Source organism: Cervus elaphus, chromosome 13, assembly GCF_910594005.1.
Source record: "Cervus elaphus chromosome 13, mCerEla1.1, whole genome shotgun sequence".
NCBI lineage: Eukaryota > Metazoa > Chordata > Mammalia > Artiodactyla > Cervidae > Cervus > Cervus elaphus.
Window position 1 is genome coordinate 6,688,934 of NC_057827.1, and position 17,367 is coordinate 6,706,300.

Genomic DNA, 17,367 nt, shown 5'->3' on the forward strand with positions numbered 1-17,367 from the left:
TTCTTATGCAATTATTTTACCTCTCATAGCACACTAACCTGTTCTAAATTTCTTTCTGAATCCCACTTGGAGCCCTCACACAGTCTACCTGGCAGCATAGTGATTTAGCACCTAGCAGCATAATCCTTTAAAAATGGCAGTCACCCAAATCTGCTGAATACATCCGTCACTATTCTAATCAAGACATTAAGATATTCATGCAATTTTGACTTGCAAAAAATAAAACAGAAACATACCATATTTCGCCAAACTTCTGAGGAGCTGGTGAATTCTAAAATCAGGCTCTTACAGATTTTTAACCTAAAACATAAAACACCTCACTCAATTCTTTTTACACAGACAACCGAACAGACAACTTTCAAAGAAAAAAAATTGCTCTAAAATTACAGTAGCAAACTCATTTGTAATATCTGTGAATATTCAAAACATATCAAGAGACAAACGCCCCTAAGAACTGCTGCCAGGATGTGTGGACAGGTAGTCGGGCAGAACCGTGAAGCCCATTTTCAGCCACAGAGCTTACTGCTCTGCATTTCCTGACTCCTCTCTCTCTCCAACAGGGCTGAAAATACATGACCATTGTTTAAGTGCGTGTCTCGAATTCCTTCAGACACCTACAGCAGTTAAGCTTTAACTAAGTTCTACATGCTGAGCATCTGCTATGTTAGGTACATACACAAGCATCTGCCCAACCACCTCCCAGAGTAGCAGCTGGGAAGTGTCCTGGGAGTCTTAGGTGTCAGGTTGTTGTATCACTGAAAATATCTTTAAAGTATGTAAGACAATGTTGCCTGGAGCATAACAGGGCCTCAATGTATGGTAGCAATTATTTCTTAAATCAAACATTTAATCTATCTATCAAAACTTCTCTTATCAAAAAACAAATTTTGAAGTCTTTAAGCTCTAACATGGATCCAAATAATCACTGTAAATTCTTATCTCATTTGTACACAATCAGAGCACGTCTCAGTTGAACAGAACTGAAATTTTTTTAAAAATACATTTCCTTATACTATACAAAGAGACCAAGTCACCCACCAAGTTAGGAAGCCCACCCAGCATCCTAAAGGTTGTTATCAGAAAATGAATATACTGCATATAATTGGAGAAGGAAATGGCAACCCACTCCAGTGTTCTTGCCTGGAGAATCCCAGGGACAGAGGAGCCTGGTGGGCTACAGTCCATGGGGTCGCACAGAGTTGGACACCACTGAAGTGACTTAGCAGCAGCAGTAGCATATAGTTACTGTTTTTAAAATTAATCAAATGTTAAGATCTTAACAGACTGAGTCTCAAACTCTCTTCTATAATACAATCACCTAAGGAATCTCTAAAAAAAAATGCAGATACTTACTTGATCTCAACCTCCAGAGACTGTGATTCAGTACATAAAATGGGGATATAGGGATCTGTATTTCATGTGATATGCATACCCCAATTTGAGATACTTTGCCTTAGAAGATTAGGAATACATAATTATCGAAGACATATACCATATCTATGAAGATATAGAATAAGTAACAGAAACTGTAAGCACCAAAAATGCTAGTTGCACTCTGCAAATTTAACCATTAGCACTCTTACACCACACCTAATGCCTTTATTTTCTTTATATTCAACAGAGGGCTCACTATAAATCAAAGAGTAAGAAATGCATCTAAAAATAAGATGTGTCAACATGAATCTATATCCACCGGTCCTGCCATCATTTTCATTTATCCTTAAAGCAGTCCATCTGCCTACTCTCCCTTTTCTCCCTCTGCACAGGTGCATATGTATTATTAACACGTCTGTCATGTCTTTTAGCTCCTCTCCAATAGCCTATTTCCTTCATCCCCTTGTAACCCTAGGACCAACTTAATCTCCAGACTACCTTTTCTATCACTTTTTCATCACGTCCACTGAGCAGCCTGTTCTCATTTATGCCATGTTTACAGTGACTTAAATTTATGGGAAAGCTACTTGTTGACAAACTCATTCCGCTTTGTACATTCATAAATTTCTCAACAAAAGACTGTTCCCAGTAACTTTCCTGCATCATCTTCCTGCCTTCAGGTTCTCCTCATTCTAGTTCACTCTGCAGTTAAGCTAAAATTTCTAAATATTACTTTCTTATAGTACTTCCAACATAATTCCCTCAACTCCATTAACTCTTTACAGTACCATTACCTTCCTTTAACCACCAGAAAGACCATTAGCTCAGATGCTAACATACAAAACTTTTCACATACTGCAAGTTTTCTTATAAAAGTCATCATCATTCTCTTATGTCCTAAATCTTATGACCTCTTAATCCTACTTTTTCTCTGCAGTATTTCACAATGCTAACCATTTCTCACCCCTCCTGGCTTCCATAATGCTGTATCTGCCAGTGTTCTACCTCTGACTGGAACTAAGTCTTCTGGTAGTTCATTTTCCTACTCCCCAACCATAGCCTCTAAGTTTCCATCAGCAGTCCTTTTCTTAACATAAAAAGAGGGGCTATTTAATTTAGGTTAAATTAATTTTCTGGACAAGGTCAGCACCTGTTCCTCTATCACCTCTAAATACTTAGCATCCCTAACATCTTTTAAGATCCCTCACATCTTTACACCTTTTAAGCCTGGATCTCTTGAGTCATAAGCCTGCTACTCTCAGTTACCAACGGTACACATGCACTTGGGATGTTTCATTAGCATATAAAATCAAACTCAATTATTTTAAAAAAAACCTCACTCCACCCTGATGTGCCTACTCTTCCTACTCTTGTTGTCCTGCTAATTACAGATTATAAGAAAAATCGTAAAAAAAAAAAAAAGGTGAAAAACAAGAAAAAATGGTGCCATTCTTTATCCCCCCCCTCGTTTTTATTTAGCCCAAACACTGTACAGTTTGATACTAAAGATCATTTAAAGAATGTCTACTATCTAAAACTAATTACAATGTTATATATCAATTATAGCTCAAATTTTAAAATATGTTTGAAGGTCTACAAGTGGATGAAGACATACTGGTAAAGAAACTAGACATGTTCTTACAGATATACAGATATCTGTATACAGATATACAGACCAGACTTTTGGACTCTGAGAGAGAAGGCGAGGGTGGGATGATTTGAGAGAATAGCATTGAAACATGTATATTACCATATGTGAAATAGATCGCCAGTCCAAGTTCGATGCATGAAGTGGGGCACTCAAAGCCAGTGCACTGGGACAACCCTGAGGGATGGGATAGGGAGGGAGGTGGGAGGGGGGTTCACGATGGGGGACAACACAGGTACACCCACGGCTGATTCATGTCAATGTATGGCAAAAACCACTATGAATATTGTAATTAGCCTCCAGTTAAAATTAATAAGTTAATTTAAAAATTAAATTCAAAATTCAGTCTATAAATAAAGTTTTAGTGACCCCTTCCCCAGAATTGGAAACTAGACTTGCTCTTATTCCCATGTAATGGGGGAAATGGGCACAAACAATAAAAACCACAATAAAGTAGGTAACTGCAATGCACAGTTAAGTGTTGTGAAGAAGAAACTACAATATTAAGTGCACAAATAGAGTATTCTGACTTAGTCTGGGAAAAAAGTAAAGATGTTCTTTATAAAGTAACATATAAACTGAGCACTGAGGCATGAATAATGTTTATCCCAGACATATTAAGAAAAACCAGGGGAAGTAATGATACCATTACCAGTCCAGTCATCCAAATTAGAAAACTGAGTCATATTCTAAAGAGAAGCCCTTTCTAGTACAACAAACTAACCCACTGCTATCAATTCTATCTCAGAAATTCCCCCACACTCCCAACACTTCCCCCAATTATTCTGTTGTTGGTTTTGTTCCAGAGTAGCATTTCAGATGAAACTGTACATGATTTGGAAAAAATCTGCCAGTCCAGCCTCTTCTCTCAGACTAGACCACACTTTCAGAGAACACACACATAATTCGTTTTTATACTTCCACTGCTTGAAAATGTTCACAAAATATACTTCTCAGGATAAACATCTTACAAAAGAGGAACATTTCCTTTGAAGTGACTTGTTTTAGGTCACTTAACTAGTAAATATAAGGTTAAGATCAAGTTGTCTGATTCTAAAGACCATGTTTCTTCCTTCCATTATTGATCAGTCACTAAGTGGTGTCCGACTCTTTGTGCCCCACCCACACAAGGCTTCCCTGTCCCTCCTATCTCCTGGAGTTTGCTCAAACTCATGTCCATTGAGTAAGTGATGCCATCCAACCACCGCATCCTCTGTTGCCCCTTGCCCTCAATCTTTCCCAGCATCAGGGTCCTCTCCAATGAGTCAGCTCTTCTCATCAGGTGGCCAAAGTACTGGAGCTTTAGCTTTAGCACCAATGAATATTCAGGGTTGATTTCCTTTAGGATTGACTGTTCTGATGTCTTTGCAGTCCAAGGGACTCTTAAGAGTCTTCTCCAACACCATAGTTCAAAAGCATCAATTCTTTGGCACTCAGCCTTCTTTATGGTCCAACTCTCACATCTATACATGACTACTGGAAAAACCACAGTTGTGACAAATTTTATTTTCTTGGGCTCTGAAATCACTGTGGACGATAGCAGCCATGAAATTAAAAGATGCTTGCTCCTGTGCTTGTACATTTCTAATTTATACCAAAATCCTGTAAACTTTTTCTCTGAAATTTCACTTGTATCCTTTTTTTCCGATACAAACCAACAGTCTCATGTTACAGACGCTCATTACTCCACAGGATTTCCCGTTTTCCTCTATCTTTGACTCTGTTGCTAGAATAATCTTTTTCAAAAACCAAATTTGGCTATATCACTCTCATACTCAAAATCTTCTATGCTTTCCCAATGCCCACAGAATAAATTTCAAACTATCATACAAAGTTCCTGCTACCAGTCCCACCCTTACTGCCTACTGTATGACATCATTACCAGGTACTTGATGATCTAGTCCCATCACTGGATTACTGGCTATCACATACTTCAGTTCAGTTCAGTCTCTCAGTCGTGTCCGACTCTTTGCGACCCCATGGACTACAGCACGCCAGGCCTCCCTGTCCATCACCAACTCCCAGAGTTTATTCAAGCTCATGTCCATCGAGTCGGTGATGCCATCAAACCATCTCATCCTCTGTTGTCCCCCTCTCCTCCTGCCTTCAATCTTTCCCATCATCAGGGTCTTCTCAAATGAGTCAGGTCTTCACATCAGGTGGCTAAAGGATTGGAGTTTCAGCTTCAACATCACTCCTTCCAATGAACATTCAGGACTGATCTCCTGGCAGTCCAAGGGACTCTCAAGAGTCTTCTCCAACACCACAGTTCAAAAGCATCAATTCTTCAGAGCTCAGCTTTCTTTATGGGCCAATTCTCACATCCATACATGACCACTAGAAAAACCACAGCCTTGCCTAGACGGACCTTTATTGGCAAAGTGATGTCTCTGCCTTTGAATATGCTGTCTAGGTTGGTCGTAACTTTTCTTCCAAGGAGTAAGCATCTTTTAATTTCATGGCCTCAGTCACCACCTGCAGTGATTTTGGAGCCCAAGAAAATAAAAGTCTCTCACTATTTCCATTGTTTCTCCTTCTATTTGCCATGAAGTGGTGGGACCAGATGCCATGATCTGTTTTCTGAATGCTGAGCTTAAGCCAACTTTTTCACTCTCCTCTTTCACTTTCATCAAGAGGCTCTTTAGTTCTTCTTCACTTTCTGCCATAAGGGTGGTGTCATCTGCATATCTGAGGTTATTGATATTTCTCCCGGCAATTCTGATTCCAGCTTGTGCTTCATCCAGCCCAGCGTTTCTCATGATGTACTCTGCATATAAGTTAAGTAAGCAGGGTGACAATATACAGCCTTAACGTACTCCTTTTCCTATTTGGAACCAGTCTGTTGTTCCATGTCCAGTTCTAACTGTTGCTTACTAGCCATCTTTATTTCTGACTTCAATGTTTTTGTTTCTCACAACACTTTACCCTGAAATACTTCTCCATCTTTTGCTAACCTTTATCTCTCACCCATCTATTATGCCCTGTTAAAAAATACTCATTTTAAATACTGTACCACACAATTCTCTAATCTCTTCTGTAAATAATCATTTACTATATAGTCCTAACACTGTATTAATTTCTTTTTTTTTAATTTCTATTTTAAGTTTATTATTTTATATATTATAGCTATCTGCATACATTTCTCAGTGCTTCTAATTATAAGCTGGTTGAGGGAAAGGCGCATCTCCTTCATGTTTACTTTCATCGTATTGGGGACTGTTTTCCTGACTCTACACCTCTCCTCTACAAGGGGGAAAAAAAAAAAAAAGAGTAAAGCTCATGGCCTGACAAAGGATTCTGAACTAGTTCCAAACGCAATTCACGGATGAATAAACAAGAGTGTCCCTTAATTCCAAAATAACACAAATTTACCCCAAGTCAATTTAACGAAAGTATATTCTCAAGCTCAAAGATGTAAGAATCACCAAGAAAATTTCATTTTCTAAAAGAAACGTCTCTCTTTCCAAAGAACTTGTTCTACCAAGGACTAAAGCGTCCGGCTTTACTATTAAATAGTATAATTAAAATTGACACAACCCCTTCAAAAAAAATTTGATAGTTATCTACTAAAACTAAATGTATACATATCCTTAAAAATTCCACTAGGTACACCAAACAGAAATGAGAACACACGTTCACTAGAAGACATTTAGTGGAAAATTGAGAGTAATAACAGTCTTAGTCACCCTAAACCAAAAATGACTAAAATGTCCATCAGCAGTAGAATGAAAAACAAAATATAGCTGATCCTTGAACAATCCAAGTTTGAACTATGCAGGTCCACTTAAATGTGGATTTTTCTTCAGAAAATACACTAATATAGTAATACTATTTACAGTTGGTTGAAGTCACAGAACTGCCAAGTCTGCAAGGCCCACTGTAAGGTTATACGTGCAGATTTCTGACTATGCAGGGGATGCGCACCCCTAGCCCACACTTTGCTGGAGGGTCAACTGTACCAAACAGAAATTATAAGCAACCAGCAACAACCAACACTGTGGATGAATCACACAAATACGGTATGTGAGATAGGTCAGATACAACTAAATGTGATTGTTTCTAATTAGGTAAAATATAAAAACAGAAAAGTCTAATCTATGCTAGTAGAAGTCAGGATACTGGTTACTCTTGGGGAAAGAGAATTAATGGCAAAGAGAGAACAAGGGGCTTCAGAGGAACTGATCTTATTCCTTGATCTGAATGCCGGCTACATCTATGTGCTCAGTGTGTGAAGTTCAACAACCTATGTGCACACTCATATGCTTTTGTATGTGTATCACACTTGAATCAAAAATTTATTTGAAAAAGCACAGTATGGTACGAGCCCTTGATAAATAAATGTAGATGAAACAGAAAGTAAGTCCAGAGAAAGATTCAAAAAGTATCTAACAGTTGCTTCTTATCAAAAACAAGAAAACTGGACAACATACACGAAAAAACATGTTTTCAGACCCTAGGTAGCAGGCAGTGTGAGCCTATGATCCATGAGAATAAAGTGAATTAAGGTGAACCCTTTGAATGCTTGAATTTCTGCCTAAAGGCAACTTTCTGCTGGAGTCAATGGAGGGAAACCCGGACAGAGGACAGCAGTCTCACTGGGGTGTGAAGCAGGAGGTCAGAGTTGAGTAGGCTGAAATGGGTAGGACATTTAGTAAGACTGAGTGCCAGAGAGGGGAGCTAAGCAGAGAAAAGTCTCCAAAAGCCTGCCACTTGAGGGTCCTTTCAAGTCTGTCATTATATACTAAACTGGGCATGAATAAAGTGAAAGACTCCATGAAGCTGAAGAAAGAGGAGCTGTGAGCCGAAATATTCCTGGTGCTCATACAGGACTGGGAGATCCCTAAGTTCCTCCCAATCAGAATGAAGAGAACACGATGACACTTAGAACATTTCATAGACATTTACAGGACATTTAGTAGAAAACTAAGAAAGGCCATGCTGTTCTAGTAGCTACCAACCCAAAAGTAAAGCCTTCTCTAGATACACTCTAGATACAGAGCCTTGAAGGAATCAAGCTGAGCAACAAGTTACTTCGCTGGCTGCCCAAACAAAATTTAACATTTGAAAAGACAACAAAATCCAGCCATTCAACAACAGAATATTACAATATTCAGTATCCAGTAGTAAACCACTAAATTTATAAACAGGAAAACAAGTCCCATAACCAACAGAAAAACCAGTCAAAAGACCCTGAAGTGAAAAAACTGACGGAATCAGTAGATGTGAACGTTTAAAATAGATATTATAAACATGATCAAGGATTCAAAGGGATATACGAAAATGAAACTTTTAAGAAATACAAAATAATGTATGTAAATATATATAAATATAAAATATTTACATAAATACATAAATCATCTCAAATATTGGACACTGCATGGGGGAAAAACAGTAAAATACAAGACAAAGTAAGTGGAAGCAGAAAGAGACAAAAAAAGAACTAAAAATGTTAATGATCTGAATGTAATTATCAAATAATCTAACATTATACATATAACCAGAGTTCCTGGAAAACAGTGTAGAAGGAAGAGAAGTGACTTTAAGAAAATACATGTGAAGAAATAATGACTGACACTTTTCCAAATTTGATGAAAGCATAAGCACATAGACCAAAACAAACCAAACCAAAACAAACACCCAAAGTCAATAAATCCTAAGCAGGATAAACACACAAAGAAAATCAGGAATAAAGAGAAAATATTAAAAGAGACGCCAGACCAGAGGGGGGGAAAAATGACTTTATGAACAGGGGAAGAAACATAAGCATAACCACAGACTTCTCATCAGAAACAAATGGGGAAAGAAAAATATGTCAATCTAGAGTTATGTATCAAGTGATAAATATCCTTCAAAATATTAAGATAGACACTATATATCGACTAGAATGGCTATGTCAAAAAAACTGAGTCCCAAAAGTTGATAAGAATATAGAGCAACTGGAAACTTTCAATTGTTGTTAAGAGTATAAAACAAAACAACCAATTTGGGGAAGCCAAGACAAGCTATCCTGGCCAATCTGTGTCCAAAGTACAGCTTTATAAGCAAAATAAATAACTGCAGATGTTTGGGGTACACTAAGTTTGGGGTGATCTGTTAGGTACCAACAGATAACCAGAAAAATATACTACATTTAATTAAGTGCAATACACTAAATTAATAATAATACATTTCATAAGTTTTAGTTAACTATATATGACAAAATTAAGGATGAGATATTCTAACATCTGCAACTTACTGAGTTAGCCAAAAAGTTCATTTGGAATTTTCTATAAAATTACGGAAAATCCCGAACTTTTTGGCCAAAACAAAACTTTGAAAAGCATCAAAAAAAAAAAACAAAAAAAACAAGTTAACAGATAGATATGAGACATTAAATAAGGTACAACAGACTTAGTGCTCTGGAAATTTTTTTTATTTTTTCAAGCAGAAGGAAAATAATGTCAGATAGAAATTTGGGTTCATGAAAAAAAATCTACACAAAAGAAACGAAATGAAAACATGAACAAAAAACATAAAAGAATATTGCTCCTGGTTTTTAAACTTATTTATATAACAGCTGACTATTTAAAGAAATAATCAGAAATTCTACTGTGGAACTTATAGCTTACATAAAAGCAAAACAGAAGACTAAAATGGTAAAAAAGGATGAAGAAAGGTGAACGAATTTATAATGTTCTAGAATTCCTGTACTCCAAGAGGTCTTATTTTAAAGGCAGACTGTGATAAACTAAGGTGTATACTGTAAATACTAGTGCAACCAACTGGGGAAAAAAGAGATAAAAGCTAATACTGGAGATAAAAGACTTCTAAATAATGCTTAATCCAAAAGAAAGCAGGAAGTGGGGGAGGGAAGTAGTATAAATAACACAACTAAAAAACAAACAGTAACCTGATACTCTTAAACTCAACCATATTGACAATTAAAATAAATATAAATGGATCAACACTCAAAAAGCAGAGATTGTAAACAATCAAAAAGGATGCAACTACAAACTATAAAAGACAATATTAAATATAATCACGTGTAAGTTGAAAGTAAAGAAACAGAAACATGTAAACACGAATCATAAGAAAGGAGGGGTAGCTATTATTAACACCAGACAAAGCAGACTTCAGGCCAAGGAACATTACCAAGAGAAGAGACACATTTCTTAGTGAAAAAGAATCAATCCATCAAGGAGATGTAACAGTCCTAAATGTGAATGCACCTAATAATAGAACTTGAAAATAAATGAAACAAAAAGGAACAGAATTGAAAGAAAATATAGCAGGTTCACAATTATAGTTAAACATTTCAACACTACTCTCGTCATAATTAGGGCTTCCCTGATAGCTCAGTTGGTAAAGAATCTGCCTGCAATGCAGGAGACCCAGGTTCAGTTCCTGGGTTGGGAAGATCCACTGAAGAAGCAATAAGCTACCCACTCCAGTATTCTTGGGCTTTTCTCTTGTGGCTCAGCTGGTAAAGAATCTGCCTGCAATGCAGGAGACCTGGTTTCAATCCCTGGGTTGGGAAGATCCCCTGGATAAGGGAACGGCTACCCACGCCAGTATCCTGGCCTGGAGAATTCCATGGACTACAGTCCACGAGGTCGCAAAGAGTTGGACACCACTGAGCAACTTCATTTTCACTAATTTAATAAAATAAGTACCCTGCCCCCAAATCAGTAATGATATGGAACACATGCCTGTCTAAAAAAGAACTTGTAGCCTGAAAAGAAAAAGAATCAAATTAGTTGGATATTCACAAAAAGATATAAACATGGCCAATAAATATATGAAAACTTCAATATCATCAATCAGGGAAATGCAAATTAGAAGAACAATGACACTTCATACCCATTATATGACAATTTCTTTTTAAAAATAACATTAGCAAGGTATTAGCAAAGATGTGAAGAAACTGGAATCCTTGTGGGAAGGTAAAACAGTACAACTGCTATGGAAAATGGTATATTGGTTTTCAAAATAATTAAACACAGATTACCATATGACGCAGCAATTCCATTCCTAGGTATATAACCAAAAGAAACAAAAGCAGGGACTTGGAAGAGATTTTTACACCCCATGTTTATAGTAGCACTATTCACAATAGCCAAAGGAAGGAAGGAATTCAAGTCTCAATGAATGAATGATTGAACAAAATGTGGTATATAGACACAGTGGATATTATTCAGCTTTGAAATAGAAATTCTGATATATGATGTAACATGAGTCAACCTTGAGAACATCATGCTAGCTGGAATAAACCAAAAGCAAAGACAAACATTGTCTATGACTTCACTTACATGAGTACTTACAACAGCCAAATTCAGTCAGAAAGTAGGAGAGAGACTGGAGGTAAGGGAAGAAATTAGCTGGTTACTGTTTAACGGGGACAGAGTTTCAGTTTGGAATGACAAACAAGTTTCAAAAATGGGTTAAGAGTGATGGTCGCCCAATATGAGTGTACTTTATGCCACTGAACTGCACAATTAAAATGGTTAAAATGATAAATTTTATGTTATGCATATTTTATTACAGTTAAAAAGAAACTGCAATGGGATACCACTACACACCCATCAGTGTCTGCAATTTGAGAGTATCAAATGTTGACAAGGATGTGCAAGAAATTGAACTCTAGTATGCTGCTGCTGAGAATGCTTAATAAAGGTATAACCACCTGGAAAGGTGCATCAGTTCTCTGTAAATTTAAACATACAACTAACATGTGCATACGAAGTTGCCTTATGGATTGTAGCCTACCAGGCTCCTCTATCCATGCGAATCCCCAGGCAAGAATACTGGAGTGGATTGCCATACCTCCTCCAGGGGATATTCCCAACTCAGCTATCGAACCCACATCTCTTATGTCTCCTGCGCTGGCAGGCAGCTTACCACCAGCACCACCCAGGAAGCACATGACCCAGTAATTCCAATTAAAGGCCTTTAAATCTGAGGAATGCAAACATGTTCACATACCAAAAGACACGTGCAAAGAGAACCTTTATTCACAACAGCCTAAAACTGGAAAATATGCAAATGTTCACTAGATAACTAAATAGTAAATAAATAAATAAATACACTTTCATATAGCCATACTGTATTTAACAAAAAATCAGTGATAAAATACAAAGTAGAGAAATCTCAATTATCTGTAGTTATGTGGGTATGTGATAGCATACACAGATTTGATGCAATAATTAAAAAGTACTGTTCAACTCCATTCTGTCCGTTGTTCTAGTCAAAACCTCAGTGTCATCTTTTACTTCTCCCTTTATTCTACACTTACATCTGACCGATCACCAAATCCTACAGACTAGAACTTCAGCACTATCAGTGATTCAACCTCTTCTCACCAACCTCATCGGCCTCACCCTGTCCAAGCCCCCATCATCACCTCTTATGTGTATTCCTGTAGTAGCCTACCAGCTGGCCTCCTGGTTCTGCCCTTCTCTTTCAATCTACACTGACCATGGCAGCCAGAGGGATCTTCTGACGTAAGTCAGAACTTTCCACTCTGCTCAAAAACTTTCAAGGGCTTCCCATCTCACTCAAAAGTAAAATTCAAACCCCTCATTACGACCAAATGCTATGTGCCCTACATTCCCCTTTCTGACTTTATCTCCATCATTTACTTTTCTAAAGCCACACCGGCCACCTCGCAGTTTCTCAAACAAACCAGGCGCTCTCCCACCTCACTGTTTCCTTATGCATTACCCACTGTGTCTGAAATGCTCTTCCCTCAGTTATCCATGGTGGCTCAGACAGTAAAAGCATCTGTCTGCAATGCTGGAGACCTGGGTTCAATCCCTGGGTCAAGAAGATCCCCTGGAGAAGGAAATGGCAACCCACTCCAGTACTCTTGCCTGGAAAATCCCATGGACAGAGGAGCCTGGTAGGCTACAGTCCATGGGGTCACAAAGAGTCGGACATGACTGAGCAACTTTACTTACAGTTATCCATATGGTTAGCTATCTCATCCCCTTCAGTTCTTTACTCAAGTCACCATCTCACTGATGTTTTCTCTGGTCATAATAAAGTTTGCACTGCCCCCCTGCATTCTCAAATATTTCATCTCCCACTCCTTTTTCTCCTTAGAAGTACAATATATTGCAACTGCATACAAACTGCAACACACAATATATTCAACATATCTTGCTTTTGCTGTTTATGATCTCTTTCCCTACTAAGCAAAAGTCCATCAAAACAGGAGCTTTGGTGGATTTTGTACACTGCTGTCTCTACTAGCATCTAGAAAAATGCCTGTAACACAAGAGATGCTTAAAAACTATTTGCTAAATGAATGAGTAGAGATGCATATGTGACCACTCACATGGAAAAGATTTCTATGAGAAATTGCTAGGGTGGGGCGGGGGGGAACCAAGTTGTACAGAAAACAAATACACAAGCAATGAACAATTTGAAAATAAAATTTTAGAACTTTCATTAGTAGTTCAATATCAAAAAGAATGAATCTTAGAAATATAAACAAAATACATTTCTTTCTGAACAGAAGTGTTAAATGTGTACAACGAAAATTACAAAACAAAAAATTAAAGACCTAAAAAATAAAATAATAATAAATTAAAATAATTAAATTAAAATAAATAAATAAAGACATTCCATGTTCATGAATTGAAAAATATTAATGCAAGAAAACTCCTTAAAGAGATCAAAAGATTCAACACAAATTTTATCAAAATCCTGGCTCCTGTTTTAGCAGAAACTGACAAGCTAACTCTAAAATTCACACAGAAATTCAGAGAATACAGATAGCTAAGAGAATACAGATACTAAGAGTAGCCAAGTTTGAATATTCACAGTTTTCAAGTTTAAAATTTACTACAAATCTACAGCAATCAAGAATGTGTGTGAATGGCTGAAGAACAGATATAATGGATGCAAGAGAATTCAGAGTCTAGAAATACAATCTTACATTTATGGCCAACTGATTTTCAACAAGGGTGCCAAGATGATTCAACGGGAAGGAACAGGTTTTTCAACAAATGGTTTTGGGACAATAGGATATCTACATGGAAAAAAATAAAGTTGAACCCTTACTTCATATAACATCATACACAAAAATTAACTCAAAACAGATGACAAACAAAAATGTAAGAGCTAAGACTACAAAAAATACAAAACTCTCAGAAGCAAACAGTTATAAATCTGCACAGCCTTGGTTAGGCAATGGTTTCTTAAGTAACACCAAAAGAAAATAGTAAACTGGACTTAACTTGTATGCCTCAGAGGAAAAAAGAAACTGAAAAAACAACTTTTGGTGGGGGGGGAATACTTAGAAATCACATATCTGAGAAGGGATGTGCATCCAGAAAAATAAAAAGAAAAAGGACCCAATTTTAAAATAAATAAAAAGGATCTAAATAGATCTCCAAAGATGTATAATCAGTACAAATGTTAGTCATCTGTGCATGCACACGCGCTAAGTCGCTTCAGTCATGTCCAACTCTGTGACCCCATGGATCGTAGCCCGCCAGGCTCCTCTGAGATGGGATTCTCCAGGCAAGAATAGTGGCATGGGTTGCCATGCCCCCTCCAGGCAGCATTCCAGTCCAGGGACTGCACCTGTGTCTCCTACGTCTCTGGCATTGGCAGGCGGAGTCTTTACTACTAGTGTCACTTGGTAGGCCCTGTTAGTCATGTAGCAAATGCAAATCAAAACCACAGACACCTTCACATCCACAAGACAACTGGTTTGGCAGGGTAAGTAATTAGAAATGAACTCTCATGCATTACTAATGCAACTGTAAAACAGCGCAGCCACTTTGGAAGAGTTTGGCAGTTCCTTGAAATGTTAAACACAGTTAAGACCAAAGAGTTTCACTCGTAGTTATGTACTCAAGAGAATGAATATGTATGTCCACATAAAAGCTTCTATGTGAATATTCATAACATGATTCATAATAAACAAAAAATGGAAACAATCCAAAATTATCAACTGATGACTGAATAAACAGTATGTGTATACTCATACAATGCAGTATTAATGAACCTTCAAAATATTTAAGTAAAGGAAGCCATACACAAACATACCCATACAATTCCATTTATATGAAATATCCAGAACAGGGAACCCACAAAGAAAGACAGACAATTCGTGGTTGCCAGGGGCTGAAGGAAAGAATGGCGAATAACAGGTATAGGGTTTCTCTTGGGGACAATTAAAATATTTTAAAATTTATAGATAACGGTGATGGTTGCCAACTGAATATTCTAAAACCCACTATAAAGGGTAGATTTTATGGCACATGAATTATCTCAAAAGTTGGAAATTACATAAGGTATATGCAATGACTTTTATAAACCACTACAAATACCTGTACTTACAATTAATTTGTTTGGTATTCACCAGGTGTTGTGATGCTTTTCTACACATAAATTTAACAACTGTTAAGTTTTGGAATTGGCTAATAAGAAAGGAAGAGGAAACTCACTTTTTTATACTTTAAAAAATACATATTACTTCTTGTATTTCCTTATTCTCAAAAATAATTCTATACACCAATATTTGAGGGGATGCGCAACCAACCATGAATTATTAAAGAGCTCTCTGGAAATGTTAAAGTGCTACAATTTCTGATTTTATGATTTACAGGAATAACCTACTATTTAGAATTGAGGCCATGCTGGCAAATCTAAGTTTTATACAGTGATATTTATATATACAGGAGTAGAATTTCAGATCAAAATCACATAATTGGAAGAGAACTGAACTCTCTAATGTGACCCCTGACCCTCCCCACCCTCTGGGTTCTGTGAACACTTCCAAAAGTAAATAAACTATGCTTATTTACCTACCTGAAAAACTATAAAAGGTGAACAAAACTCATGATCTGCCAACATTAAAATGCCATTTCACCAATGTTTATCTAAGTGTTTATTATGTGACTTATTAGCACTGAGAGAATCTTATCTCAGTGTAGATCTCAAATGTCATTTATAGAGACCCTTTAGAAATTCAAAATTACCAAAATTACTTCAATTTCCTAGCTTTTAATCATAAATCACTTATTCCAGTCAAAAATTCCATGATCTGAAAACAGAAGCAAATGTGCCACACACATAGTACAAATGACTTAGTATTTTGAAATTTTCATCTGCACAACAGTTAAACTGAGTTCAATCTTACGTAGAACTTAATCTAAAATAAAACCGAAAATCACATTAGTATTCAGCACAGACAAAAAATATTCATAATGCGATATACTAAAAGAACTAAAGGTAGGTGGATTTTCCCTGAAATTATCATGAACACATATTTTCAGTTTATTACATTTCACCTATCAAATGTAGCAACTAAACTCCTAAAATCTGAATTAAGAATAACAAAAGACCATTAGCTTCTAATTTAACTTCAAAATGCTTTAAAATTTCACAAAATATAATTTTAAGTGAACTAGACTGTATTTATTAAAAGACAGAAAATTGTATTTCTAAAGACCATCTCTACTTGAAGGACATAAGATTAAACATTGAGCACATTTGTCGATTAATGTAGGGTAAAATACTTGACTGTAGCCTAATTAAATTTTCTTTTGAGCAGTTATCGTAATATTTCTCTAATTAGAGGGGAAAAAATGCAATTCTGATCAGTCAGTATACGAACATACATTCATCCAACACTCACAAATGCCTGAATTTGCAATAAAACAAAATTGATTTTTCTCATTGAATCTTCAATTCAAAAGTAATTATTTAGTATCAGATGAGATAAGTACTTACTGACGAAAAGCAGAATTCAATAACTGTACCATACAAGAAAGTCCTACACTAGTAAATACAACAAGATTCTCAAGGAAGGTTGCTCTGAGTAATATTTAAGCTGAGCCCAAAAGGATGAATAAAAATTGCTAGATAACTGTATACTCAGTTCAGCTCATTCAGTCGCTCAGTCATGACCAACTCTTTGCAACACCATGGACTGCAACATGCCAGGCTTCCCTGTCCATCACCAACTCTCAGAGCTTGTTCAAACTCATGTCCATCGAGTCAGTGATGCCATCCAACCATCTCATCCTCTATCGTCCCTTTCTCCTCCTACCTTCAATCTTTCCCAGCATCAGGATCTTTGCCAATGAGTCTATTCTTCGCATCAGGTGGACAAAGTATTGAAGCTTCAATTTCAGCATCAGTCTTTCCAATGAATATTCAGGACTGGTTTACTACAGGATGGGCTGGTTTGATCTCCTTGCTGTGCAAGGGACTCTCAAGAGTCTTCTCCAACGCCACAGTTCAAAAGCATCAATTTTCAGTGCTCAGGTATCTTCACAGTCCAACTCTCATATCCACACAGGACAACTGGAAAAACCATAGCTTGTTATGAACCTTTGTCGGTAAAGTAA

The 17,367-nt window shown here is 36.8% G+C and overlaps 1 protein-coding gene across 9 annotated transcripts in view; it reads right to left on the minus strand.

Moving 5' to 3' along the window:
- UBE3A (ubiquitin protein ligase E3A) overlaps nt 1-17,367 on the minus strand; it is a 92,015-nt gene that overhangs the window by 61,419 nt on the left and 13,229 nt on the right. For 3 of the 9 annotated variants that reach the window (XM_043921409.1, XM_043921414.1, XM_043921412.1), the window contains exon 1: nt 237-306. The exons of 2 other annotated variants lie outside the window; for them this stretch is intronic. The gene's annotated coding sequence lies outside the window, so the exon portion shown is untranslated. Of the gene's footprint in view, nt 1-236; nt 307-17,367 lie in introns of those variants that run through there. 4 more of the 9 variants (XM_043921410.1, XM_043921413.1, XM_043921411.1 and 1 more) reach the window with 2 other exon arrangements.